General features: G+C 43.8%; 1 long non-coding RNA gene across 1 annotated transcript; it reads left to right on the top strand.

Moving 5' to 3' along the window:
- Positions 1–272: 272 nt before the first annotated feature.
- On the top strand, positions 273–10,861 carry LOC143440081 (uncharacterized). The gene is made up of 2 exons (XR_013107972.1): positions 273–656; positions 10,752–10,861. It is a non-coding gene; the product is annotated as an uncharacterized LOC143440081 (long non-coding RNA).
- Positions 10,862–11,624: the final 763 nt, after the last annotated feature.

Below are 11,624 nucleotides of genomic sequence, written 5' to 3' on the forward strand. Positions count from 1 at the left end.
AATTATAATAAATTTCAATATCCACCCCAACCATGCAACCTACTTCCCCTCCCCCCATCAATTCTGCTCTTAGTTTAATAATAATAATAATAAAACTTTGCTTCATTAGAAAAAAGAAATGCTGGAGAAATTCCAGCTGGCACATGTGATTTTTGAAAGGTCAAACTCATGACCTCCATAAAGGAAATGGTCACTTTCAGTATTGTGTGGTAGCAAGATTGCGGCATCCAGTAACCGAGATGAAGTTCTTGTTCCTGGTTTGATGCATTAGGAAAAAAGCAGTAAGTTAGAAAATGGTTAAGTCAGCACAGGGGCTGGCTGAAGCCAGCTGTGGAGAAATTTACCTGTCTCTCCTGCTCTTAAGACAAAATACTCACTTACCTGCCCAGGGGAGTCCGATGTGGAGACTTCCACCAGTATTAAGGGCCTATATAGTTTCATGGCTTCCAGCCCAAATCTTGGAAGTGAAGAGAAATAAAATTATTCTTTGGAGGGTTGAATTTTAAATCACTGGCTGTAGACCATGACAGAGAACTGCAGGGATCCTTGAACGCAGAAGGATCCCCAGAATGGGATGACTGAGCCTCGGGGAGACAGCACACAGCACTGTTCACTGCCCACCATCCAGGAAAGAACGTGTCGGCAGAAGCTGATGGGTAAGCACACTCCATCTGTGCTCACTGTATTAATTACACTGGGGAGGAAGCTGCAAGGGCAGCTTGGAATAGTCTCATATCCTCAATATGGGTCAAACACCTCGCTTTATCTCAGCTCGACTCCATTAAAACAATCAGTTCTAATTCCCTGTGCTCACCGAGAACTGATGTAGGAGTTTTTCCAGCTCAAAAGTAATACATGTTTTATTGTTGCTGAGAGAGTCATGTGTCACTGTGTGTGTCTGTGTGTGTATAACTGGCCCTGATCTTTCTATGTATACAAGATTGGCCTCAAACTCATATCCCTCCTGCGTCTCCTCCATGTTCCGTTATTATGGTGGTGAGCTAGCATCCCCAGCCTAAAAAAATTATGTTTTAAATCTTTTGTTATCACATTCATTTGTGTGTGTTTGTGTGTCTGTGTGTGTGTATGTCTCTGTGTGTGTGTGTGTGCGCGCGCGCGCGCGCGCGCTCATGTGGCAGTCAGAAGACAGTCTGTGGGAGTTGGTTCTCTCCTTCCACCCTGTCAAACTCAGGGACTGAACTTAGATTGGAGGCTCATCTTTGAGTGCCTCTGCCCACTGAGCCATCTTGCCAGCCCGTTACCAACACATGTTTATATATCAGTAATAAGCAGGAATTATGGTCCAAGCCCAGGAATAATGTGAAAGGTCTTAACATATATTCTTTCATGCTATTCATGACACACATAAATAAGTAAACTCAATAATGAAAATTATTTCGTCCTTTTTGATGTCTGCCAACCTGCTATTCACTTATTTATTTAAGATTATTTATTTTATGCATATGAGTACACTATTGCTCTCTTCAGATGCACCAGATCTGAGGGCATCAGATCCCATTACAGATGGTTGTGAGCCATCATGTGGTTACTGGGAATTGAACTCAGGACCTCTGGAAGAGCAGTCAGTGCTCTTAACCACTGAGCCATCTCTCCAGCACACCTGCTGTTCACTTAATCATGAATAATGAACATTGTTGCATGTCAACAAAGGAACTCCAGCTGTAGAGAAACAGCTGCATTTTGGGGGTACTGGGGCAGTCCTATGATCCATCTAACCAGGGCTCTCTTACTGCCCACATCTCCCACTGTTTTGTAATTGCCCACAGCACTTCTGCAGAATCCTCACAGAAAATATTTGCATTTCATCAACCACCACTCCACACCACTTCCCTAAGGGTGGTTCCCAAAAGATTGTTTTTGGAGCAGATGAACAAGGCAGACTAAAGTCTCACGCAATAGGCAGCTTTATTCAGAGGATCAGACGGTTTATACTCTGAGGATTAAGAAGTGTCACCTGAGTAAAGTTCTCATGAGTTCAAGCTGTATATAACCATAAGGACAGTCCCATGTGGCAAAAACATGTTTTTCCATAGAGGCATATAAACAAATGACATTATTCAGTTGAAATGAATAATCTGAAGTAAACTCACTTAATCCACTACACCTGGGAAAATCGTGAAACACATTCCAAGAACAATTCTTCGTTCTGAAGAAACCGAGGTCACAGGATTCTCGCTTTCATGGAGTGTTCTCACAGGCCCCCAGGATTCTCCTTACAGTCTTCCTGAACCGTGTCCTGACAAAATGGGATGGACATTCCCAAACTTGCATTTCATTTTGCCAGATGGCTTTCTGGAAGATAGCACAGTTCTTCCGGCATTGCAGTGTTTGTTGGTGGCAAATCATTACAGTGTTGCTTTAACTTGAATTTTCCTAATACTAGTAAAGCTGAGGTTTTTACTGAACAGACTATTTGAGTTACTTATTGTTTTATGTCCTTATTCATACTCTTTGCTCTTTTAGGGTTAAACTACATCTTGTTATTTATAGAAGTTTGCATGTTTAGAGGGAAAATTACTTTGGTCATGCACATTGCAAGCACTTTTTCTGTTTGCATTTTTTCTACAATGTGGTGTTTCTCCATAAATTTGGAATCAGGGAGGAATGAATCTGATGCCAAGCAACAGAAAGCCCAGCTCTACTGTCTGACATGAGGGGACTTAGTGTCTCACACATCAAATGTCCAGTGGGTAGCTGCTGCTAGGACCGAGTCACACACGGCTGGCAGTGTGAAAGGCTCACATCCCCACCCTCTTTTGGCATCTCCTAATTTTCAGCTTGGAGGCTGCTATAGTGTTAGCCATCATGCCTGTGATCCAGGAAAAGAGAGGAAGAGATAACACCAGGTAAGCCGGTTTATGTCCCATGGCTGGAACTTGCCACTCCCAATGCAAAGGAGAAGCAAGATTAAAGGCACAAATTCCATCTGCCAGAGAGCTTTCCAAATCTTTACGTAGCCAAGTTAGTCTATATTTATTTACTTGAGCTCGTGCTTAGAAAGTTTCCCAGTCCAAGAGTATGTTCCAATTGATACATATCCATTTCTTCCTTTCACTTAATAGTTTCTATGAGTTTCTATAATTGTTCTATGAGACACAAATCAAAATTTTTTCCTAGATAATTAGACAACTGCACAATACGTTTTTTAAATTTCCTCCACTGCGTTGAGGACACACTACCTGTGTTCCTTATTATCAGATACACTTGAATCCATTTGGTTACTTATTGTTCTGATCCAGTTTGCTACCTGCTAGTTGCCCATAATCATGTTGAAATGGCCATGACTGGAGAGAGAGAGAGAGAGAGAGAGAGAGAGAGAGAGAGAGAGAGAGAGAGAGAGAGAGAGAGAGACTGTGGTACAGCCTCGAGTGCTATTGTTCATGATACACAGGGCACCCTCTGAACCAGTGCTTTCTAGCTTTGCAGGCAGCCTTATTACTAATATGAAGAGTGGTGGCAAGGATGGTGTGTTCCGTGAAGAGCAGATGCACTTTGTGGTGCATCAGTATTGCCAGACCCATCCATCACATGGTCCATCCTGGGTGTCATGCCCAGAGTAGGATGGCATTGCATATGGCCAAATAAAGACCTAGAAGATCTGATTCTCTAGCAGTGTAATTCCCAAAGGACTGGGAATTCCCAAATGCAAGTTTGGGAATGTCTGGGAGCAGAGCAGAGATGTCCAAACTAACCGAAAGCAATATGTGGAACGAGAGCTAACCATTCAATGGCCTTGTGAAGACCTCGGCTTCCCGATGATGTGTGACCAGGGAAGCTGGTGGTGTAAGTGGGTGTGAGAGCTGCCTGCTGCCCTGGGCCTACTCTGTCCTTGCCCTCTATGCAAGGATCCAATCGCAGAGATGCATTTACATGAGGAAGGGTTTGTCTCCCCATTCTAGCAAAGATTCCATAAGAGCCAGTGAGATTCCTGGAGACGACTGATAACAAATTTCAAAGCCAGAAAAGGTAGATCTGGGCAGGAGCCCACACAGAACAACTTCAGAAACACTTAGTGGGAAATGAACAGGTCGACCTGTATGACAGAAGACATAGCCAAGACATTACAGATCTAATGAATCCCCCAAAGCACATGGTTGCCCATTGGGTGAAGTTTCTGGGTTACAGGTGACTGCCTTTGGATCTGGTGGTGACTCTGATCGATTTGCTTTATCCAGGACAGTGGGTTGTCGCAGGTCATGAGTCTCGAGAAAACATCTGTAACTGGGACTGCCAGTTGTTGTCCTCAGAAGCTCAGGGTGGAGTTGGATTTCCCACATGGTGCTCCCATCACAGCAGAATGCCCAATGAATTCAGGATTGGTGAAAGGGAGGGGGTATGCCCAAAGCATGGTGGGCCCAGGGCTCCATTTGCCATGTAAGGAATTGAAGCACAGTCTTCCCTAGATTGGAGATGACCAGCTGCAGGCTCCAAGGTCATTCTCATTACCATAGTCAAGCAGCTCTGGAAGCAGCAGCCAAATAAGGCCGGGCTTGAAGTAGGGCATCTAATTCTACTGTGTGTCAGTCTATTTTGGCTTCTCAATACCACTATTTAGAACAGGCTTTGGGGGCGACGTTTTTTCCTTCCTAATGGATCGGAAGGAAGCAAACTATTTTGCTTGCCCATTCCCCTATAAAACTTCATCTCTTAGACTCTAAGTACACTAAAAACTCAGTGACCTGATCTGAGGAAGAGAGTCAGTATGTTTGTTTCAGGTTAGAAGGACAGTTCCTAGCCCTTTCATGAAATCTGGCCTTTGCTAGTCCCACAACCTTTCTGGCCCAAAAAAATTTCACGGTGGTGGCACCTTTGAATTTTAGATGTGATAGGAGCTACAGGACAGGAAGTGGCCTCTCCCCCTCCCCTCTGGTAAAAAAGATATCCATTATGGAGTTTGGGGACTTTGAAGAATCCTAGCCACCGACTAGTTTTATATTTTCTGGGACCACACACAAGGATGCATGAGTCCATGAGCTTCCCCCTGAACAAAGGACTTTTGGTCAAACGACAGAGTCATGGCTTCCCATGCTCTCATCCTGAAGGCCTGGAGACGCCCTGGGTAAGAAATTCATTCACTTCTGTTTGTCAAACTTAATTATGAGCTATTGTGAGGTGTAGAGAGAAGTGGGTGAGTGTGTGTGTTTCCAGGTAACACAACAGGTTCACAAACTGGCATACCCCAAGAAGATACTTGAAAAGAGCTGTGATTCCCTCAAAAGTACAGAGAAAGAAAACAGAGCCCATACAGACAGATGTGGAGACAGACTGATCTCCGTCACTGGCAGGGCTGGGGACTTGACCTTGGATTCCCAACAATCAACCCAGGTTGTTGTTGTTGTTTTTTTTTTTTTTTTAAATCACCTTGGAAGAGTCACTGTCCATGGAGCTGGCTCTGGTGTATCCCCTCACACAATTTGAGGTTGCCTTTATTTATAGCGCACTCAGCAATGAGTCCATGAAATGTTTCAAATGTTTTAAAAAGGGCATTGGGCCCTGCACAGTTGACCTAAATAAAATACCAGTGTCTAGCTGCATGTAATTTACTGCAGACTGAAATATTCTGTTGGGCTGTATCATCCTATTCTCAGAGAGTATCACTTCACAAACAAGAGTAAAGCAGAGGTGCCCAATTCAGTAAAGCATTACTTGACTGTGGACACTTCTTTGGTGATGCAGAGGGGACGAATGGGTGAGCCAAAATTATAAAACTAGCAAACAAACAAAACACCTGTCCAAAGCCTACATTATGCCCCCCACTCAAATAATAAAAATGCAAGAGAAGAGACCCTTTAAAGTCGGTTTCTCTGGATTCCAAAGGCACTTTGAATCTATGCAAACATTAGTGGTTCCTTAACTCAACATTTGCTTCTGAGCCTCTGGGAGGAACACTGTGGAATCTTTCTCGTGTGTGTGTGTGTGTGTGTGTGTGTGTGTGTGTGTGTGTGTCCATGCATGTGTGGATAGATAGATAGATAGATAGATAGATAGATAGATAGATAGATAGAATAAATACATTTAAAGTAAGGGATATAATGATATATTCCTAACAGTTGAATTTGAAATTGACTTCTAGCCCTACAATACAAACTTATCACTTCCCCAAAGCCAATACTTGCCCAGGAGTTAGTTACTGTCTTGTGAACCAGAAAAGGTGTCCCTTCTCCAAGGTGTCCATGTGCAGCTCCCTCCAGAGCACATGGCTTGGTGAACAGAATTCAAGCTGAATTTCAGGTCTCCATAGACCCCCCCCCAACATACAGATAAACAAACAAGCAGCCAACTGCAGGCAAGTCCCTCCACCAGTTGGAGCCTCTGCTCCTGTAAGGCTGAGCCAGTCTCCATTCTAACCTCACTGAAAATATGTTTCCTATGTGGCTTCCCTTGGAGCGCTGGACTATTTAACTTCATCTGTGTCTTACACTTATCAGTTACTATCTGTAGGTCATTGGTTCTGCCTAGGGTTGGGACCTGCTACCTATGAACCAATGTGACACCAGTGTTCCTGCTTAGATTTGGAACTCCCTCCACTGCACTGGAATCCATGACACTACGTTATGTTTAGACATTTTACTTCGTCTTACAGGAGCACTTCTGCTTGGCAGCCTCTGTTGCCATGACCCCTAACGTGAGTTTTTATCCCTCGGGATAAGCCTACTTGCTTCTAGGTGTTTGACTTGGGTCCTGGTTGCCACACCCACTTCTGCAACCAGTCTCTTCTCTACCTGTGCCCTCTGCATTCTGAGCCCACACAGCCAGGCTCGGTACGTATGCACCCCCATCTCCTTGCCTTCCACAGCCTCCCATGTGACAGTTGACATTCAGAGCTGAAACCCTGCAGATTTTTTTAAGCCAGGAACAAATCACACTTTCCTGATGGAGTTACAAAGTAGAAGACACTTGTTTAAAACAAATGTCAACAACTAACGCAGTGATGTTCTAAGGAAGCCTGCTACCTAGCATGGTAAAGCCTGGCTCTATAAGGTCTGAGAAGCAAAGCACTGTGTTTTCACACTTCCCCAGAGTAAACCCAGAACCCAGGACCATAAAAGATGCTAGATAATCACATGTGGGTAGGAAAAGTGACGTCAGTGTCAACATTAGTATTTTGGCAAGAAAGATTTTACTGGTTTGTGTGGTTACTCGTCACACAAGACTGAAGCTTACTTTGCTTTGCTCTGTTTTGACACAGGGTCTTCTGTAACTCAAGCTAGCTTTGAATTCACTAAGCTGCCAAAGCCTCTACCTCCCAAGTGCTATGATTTCCAGACACGTTATATAGTTTATAGTCTTTGGTAAATCCTGTTAGGATATGATCATTACTGTAATTAAATTATATATAACAACCACTTAGTGACATATGTGGTTGATACCATAGATTTTTTTTTGGTTGGGGTGCACTATGGAAGAAGGTTCTCCTTGTATTATTCAGTTGTTAATTCTGTACCAGCAGAGAGCTGAATGCTAACCAGATTTTGGTATTGTTATTCTTATGGCTCATTACCTGCCTCAGTAGTTCATAAACATACACCTTCCTGACTTGCTGATTGGCTTAATATAAAGCTGTCTGCCAATAGCTGGGCAAGAAAGGGAAGGCAGGACTTCCAGTCTGAGAGAGGGTTGCTGGGAGAAGAATCTGAGCCAGCAAATTTTACCAGGAGAAAAAAGGGGAGTCGGAGAGAGGGAAAGGGAAGGAAGGAGGCAAGAGGAGAGGGTGGTAAAGGAGGAGGAGCTAGTGGTGGTGGTGGTAGAGGTTGTTGGTTGGACATAGCTGGGCAAGAAAGGGAAGGCAGGACTTCAGGTCTGAGAGAGGGTTGCTGGGAGATTATCAGTAGGGCATATCAGGAGAGACACATAGAAAGAGAGACAGAGGTAACAGACCATGTGGCAGGATGTGGACTAGGCTAGTCGAAATATAATTAAGTTAGATGAGCTAGCAGGGGATTGCCTAAGCTAGGCCTAAGCTATAATAAAATTAATAAGTCTCTGTGTCATTATTTATTCACTGGCGGGTCCAAGAAAGTCTGGCAATATTTTTTACAGTAAATATGTCTGACCACTCTGGAGTTCACCCTGGGGACCAATGATCTTATTACAGAGCTTAGGGTAAGCCTTATGGCAGGAGCATAGAGGATCTTAAAATAGCCACACTGGAGACTCTGCACTGCATCTAGCACGGACTGCATAGATGGAACCCCTCCCCCATCCTTCCCCATCCATACTCTATCCCCTCTCCCCAAGACCACATGTAATTAAGGCAGTATAGTTTACAACTTGTTGGGAGGGGTGCCTGGACCCTCAGGTGAGGCTCCTATGACCCCTCCTTCTCTGAGGAATGAAAATAGCCCACAGGCCCAGCTGTGGTGATTTGTTGGGAGTGGGGCCAAGTAGAACCGCTAACAATGCTAACGATTTAGCTGGAACAGTTGTCCTATACAATGGACCCTCACACGAGAGAAGAAGGCAGCTGAAGGAAACGATATCTATGCTCTTTTGTAGGAAAATGGCTAGTAAATTATGAACTATAACAGTTGTCAGGAGGATTCCTGGATGATCATTAAGAGTAACAATTCAACGGATCTCGTAGAAAGAGCCAGGAAAAAAACACTCTCTTCAGTAAAGAAAAATGGAAAAGAAGACTCTGAAATAGCAACTTTCATTTACTGAGCTGAAGACAGACACATTAGTCAACCTGGGACAACTACAGAACGGGATTCTGAAAGACAAGGAACAGGATACTGAAAGTGACTAATGAGCCCCCCAGCTTTGGCTCACCTTAGGGGCTGTACTTGTGGTTGACGTTGCCTGTATTGTATTGGTTGTTGTAGTACACTACAAGGTAGAGACAGGTCGGGGGAGCTGGTGCATAGATGCTGGAAGAATCCAAGAGGCCTGAACGGGGGGGGGGGGGGAAGGCCAGCACCACGTGGGCTCACCAGCTGTCCCAGGCTTTCTCCACATGAGAACACTTCTTGCTCTTTGTTTCCTAAGAATGTTGTCACCAGGATCCAGTTGGATGAACTATCCTGGAAGCCTGTAGAACACTCCTATTTAAACCGGGGGGAAAAATGTCTTTTAAACAAGGTAGAATGTTTTTTAAAGTACATGTCTCCTTTACTCTCCCTCTCTCTAAATTAATGCTTGGTCCCTTGTATAATATTTTCCAACATTATATAAACATATGAACATTACTTGGTATTTTGCTTACTATGGTAGAAAGAAGAGGATCACAGACAGAAAACTCATTTCCCTTTTCCCTCACAGGAAACTTTGTGACTCAGATCCAGCAGATATTTCTCTGTTTGTCCCCTTCATTAGGCAATAACTTTAGAGACCTCTGCCCTAGAGTTGCAACAACTATTTCACATCAAGCGACAGTAAGACCAGTGTGACCAATACATGACCCTTGCTGGATTTTAAAATTTTCACCCCAGACTTTAAACACACAATAATTGAAACAACAAATAAATATCTTAAAAAAAATGGTAAAACTAGCTAGAGCTAAGTAGGCTTCTTGCTGTCTAAATTTGAAACGGGAGATACAGGCGCCAAAGAATTTGAAATAAGAATGTGGTCAGATTCACTGCTAGTGTAGACTTTTAGCTGACTCAATCAAACACCAAAATAGCAACAATGTCTGTGTTGGACAAACTCCCTTTCCCAGCATCCCCCTCCTGCATGACATCCTAGTACATTTCTCTAAAAGGAAATGGTGCATCCGTTGAGATGATACTTGTGCTAGCTTTGCAGGAAGCACCAAAACCTTTCGATGCTCTCATCTCTGTGTCCCACTGGAGGAAACGAGGAAATGCTGTCTGGCTATGCAGAGGAAAAGCCTGCCGTCTGGCAGGAGACAAGTCTGCAGCTTGCAAATCACCTATGCAGCGCTTGCCTCTGTTTTCCCACAGAGACAAACGGAAGTGGAATGTTGAAAGTCCAAGAGCAGCCTGCCCTGCTGGAGTGGCTCCAGGGGCTGAGAGCACTCGCTGCTCTTCCAGATGACACGTTTGGTTCCAGCATCCATGAAAGGTGCCTCACAGCCACTTGTAACTCCAGTTGCAAGGAATCCCACACCTCCATGGACCTCCTTGGATACCTGTGTGCATGTACACACACACACACACACACACACACACACACACAGAGAGAGAGAGAGAGACAGAGAGACAGAGAGACAGAGAGACAGAGAGACAGAGAGACAGAGACAGAGAGAGAGAGAAAGAGAGAGAAAGCATATACTCACATAGGCACATGAAATGAAAACAAAATTAAATTGCAAAGATTCATAAAACAGGCCCACCCATTGACTTGAAAATGACCTTCCTGATTTTGAGCACTGTAGACACAGAAGACCTTGTATGACACTATCTCTAAGAAATGTTTCCTTTTGGTGTTCTCACTGGGATGCTTGGAATGTGGTCCCAGTCACAGAGCCAGGAATTTCTGTCCTTGATCTTTAAGGGCTTCTGAGGCTCTGGAAAGCAGCCACAGAGCCAGCCACAGTGCCAGTACCTTTATAAAACCAGATAGGGGTCACACAGGTTGGAGGCACTCATACAATGATGCAGGCTTTGGGGTACAGGGCTCTGCAAGTTCCCTAGATTTAAACACAGTCTCCCTTCAAGCCCTTGGGGTAAAGAATAACATAATCCTTAAAATCAAATGTGTCTGAGCTTTTGGTGGGACACAGCAAAGAAAGAAATCGTAAAAAGCTCTCCATTCTCCATTTGCAGACACGAAAGTTCTTCTTGGCTCAGAAGCTCTGAAATGAAAACCTGTGATCACCAAGTTCTTCTAGGTAATGCCAGTAATTAATCTCAGATGAAGAGTACCTGTTCATCAGGTAAGGAAGAACCTGCTTTGAAAAGCCAGGCTCCGCCCTTCAATAGCTGTGTGCACTTAAGTATGTTATTTGTTCTGGGTTTATAGAGAGGCTTAAATGAAACAAAACATTTGAAACTTTAAGTGCAGTGCTGTACTTTGTTTGACAGCTCTCCATCAATCACTGCAACAAAGCCCTGGAGATAATTAACATATAAAGAAAAGAAGTCTATCTTTGCTCAGAGTTTTGGAGACTCTAGTCATGATGTGTTGGTCCAGATTAGGTGGATTCTGTCCCATCCATGCAAATGAACAAGCAAGACAACTGTGGGAAAGGGTCCTTTCCCATCCATATCATGATGAGAACAGGTAGCAGAGCAAACCCATCTTTTTCTTTTAATAGGGTCTTCCTATGTAGTGCTGACTAGCCTGGAACTTCCTATGTAGACTAGGCTGCTCTGAAACACACCTGCATGCACCACCACACCTGGCATCTGCTCCTGTCTTGAACAGAGCAAGGATAGGAAGAGCTTTAAGAGGCTGTGGTCCCATGGTTCCTCTTGAATTAGCCAAAGCTGGATTTATAGAGCACACCCCTCAATGACTTAAGGGTTCCCTACTGGGCTTCACAGTTTAAAGGTTCTGCCAGCTCTGAACGGTATCACCTGATGGACTATCAGCACCCGAAAAAGATATAGCAGGGGGATATATATATATATATATATATATATATATATATATATATATCATATATCATATATATATATATATATATATATATCATA

The sequence above is a fragment of the Arvicanthis niloticus genome, chromosome 28, assembly GCF_011762505.2.
Source record: "Arvicanthis niloticus isolate mArvNil1 chromosome 28, mArvNil1.pat.X, whole genome shotgun sequence".
In the NCBI taxonomy this organism is placed as follows: Eukaryota; Metazoa; Chordata; class Mammalia; order Rodentia; family Muridae; genus Arvicanthis; species Arvicanthis niloticus.